The 1798-nt window shown below is 44.9% G+C and overlaps 1 long non-coding RNA gene across 1 annotated transcript; it reads right to left on the bottom strand.

Moving 5' to 3' along the window:
- Positions 1–297: 297 nt before the first annotated feature.
- On the bottom strand, positions 298–1583 carry LOC107978849. Its single transcript, XR_004768036.1, has 3 exons — positions 1266–1583; positions 1026–1124; positions 298–598 (listed from the first exon to the last, which is right to left on the bottom strand). It is a non-coding gene; the product is annotated as an uncharacterized LOC107978849 (long non-coding RNA).
- Positions 1584–1798: the final 215 nt, after the last annotated feature.

The following is a 1798-nucleotide window of genomic DNA, read 5'->3' as shown; positions in this document are numbered from 1 at the left end:
CTCACCTGCTCAGTGCTTTAAGGCATCAGGCAGCCCACGTTTTCTCCTCAGAGCCCAGGGCAGACTGCCCCTAGCCTGCATGTGGGTCTCCTTGTCCAGTTCAGTCTGTCACAGTGCTCAGCAGGACCCTGGTGACTGTGTGTGGATCTGGTTGTCTCATTTCTAAGCCCTCACTGGTCTTGAACTTGAAAAGAAAACGCAAAGACACTTTTCTCATGGAAATCACACCATAGTTTATCTTTACAATGTTTAATGTCAATTGTTTCAACTTCAAAGTGAAGCACTTGCAGACAAAGCCAGTGTGGGGCTGTTTGATGCTTTGCTGGGGAACACAGAACTAATTCACCACTAATGTGGATCCAATAGCTAGCTTCCTTGCAGTGAATGGGAAAATAGTTGCTTATTTTGTTTTTGTTTTGTTTTCCTGATGCAGAATACAGCAATCTTTCCCCACGTAGGGACCACCCCTTTAATCCAAAACGTTTGATGTGAAGATGCATTGTCATTCCTGTGCCTAACTCCAAAGCCATGGAAACCCCCATTCTCTCCAAGTTCAGGTTAGTTCTACCTTGTGCAGGTTGCCAGCTCCATTTTCTTCCTATAAGTGAAAAAGTAAAGAATGAGTTCTGCAGGACTCTAAAGAGCCTAAGGAGTGAGTCTCTGGGCCACCTACTGGAAGTGGAAATTCCAACCCATTCCAGTGTGCTGATGCATGCACCACAGCCCGCATTTGATAACCTTGTGTGGCATGTCCTGCATATAGAGCCATCTGACTCTTCCCCACCAGGGGAATTCTCAGCCCAAGACGAATATACAGAGGTATAACAACAGAGCCATCTTGAGAGAGTCCAGCTGGTCTGAGGGGAGATATGTGCTGGCCATGCTATGTTCTACCTAAGAGCAATAATCCCTTGCACTGACTAATCTCTGAGGTCTGCTCAGGTGAGATCTGCTACCTTAAAAGCCTGTCTTCTCTTCCACAGAAATAAGAATATGGGAGCCACAAGCTCCTTCTCCATCACTACCTGTTCCTTGGTGCAGTAGCTCATTCCTTGCCAGCAGGACTCTCTGTTCCCCTCCATGGCATCAAACAGAGGGTGGTCATGTTTTTCAAGCTGATATTCCTAAGGGAAGATGAAAAATTAATAAGCTTTCCTAAGTGTAAATGGAAATGAGCAGACAAGGGGACACAACGGGACATCTGCTAGTAAGTGAGTCTCACTGTGAGGAATCATTCCGCCTGGTTGGCATCATTGCCAAGGTACCTGATTCCAATTCTGTGTATTAGTAGTTTGAAAGCTTCCATGAGGCTCATCTGTTGGGCTTATCCCTCATGTATTTTTCTTCTTGATGAGGAAAATCAAGCTGGAGATACCACAGTGCTGTGTGAGTCGTGATCTCCTGAGAACTGCATTCTCATCGATTGTAGGGGATATCTATAATGAAGTGACTGCATAATTCATTGTTAATGTGCAAAATACATGTAGATTTGTTAAACTCATCCACAATTCCAAGTGCTTCCAAATTCACTGGGGGATACATTACAGCAAGTTCGATCAAGTTACAGATTTCCTGGAGCTCTGCCAACCATTCGTCAGGACTTGTACCCAACATCCTCACATATCAGAACTGATATGATTGCTTTCTGTTGCTGTAGTAAATACCACCACCACCCAGGACCACCTGCAGAGTGGTGGTACCAATCCCAGTGGGCTAGGCCCTCCCATAGCAATCATTAATCAAGAAAAAGTCTCCCATAGACTTGTCTATAAACTAATCTAATGGAGGCATTTTCTCA

This window comes from Cricetulus griseus, chromosome 2 (assembly GCF_003668045.3).
Source record: "Cricetulus griseus strain 17A/GY chromosome 2, alternate assembly CriGri-PICRH-1.0, whole genome shotgun sequence".
Classification (NCBI taxonomy): domain Eukaryota; kingdom Metazoa; phylum Chordata; class Mammalia; order Rodentia; family Cricetidae; genus Cricetulus; species Cricetulus griseus.
The sequence above is the reverse complement of the archived record's forward strand: the minus strand, read 5'-3'. Positions and strand labels throughout refer to the sequence as shown.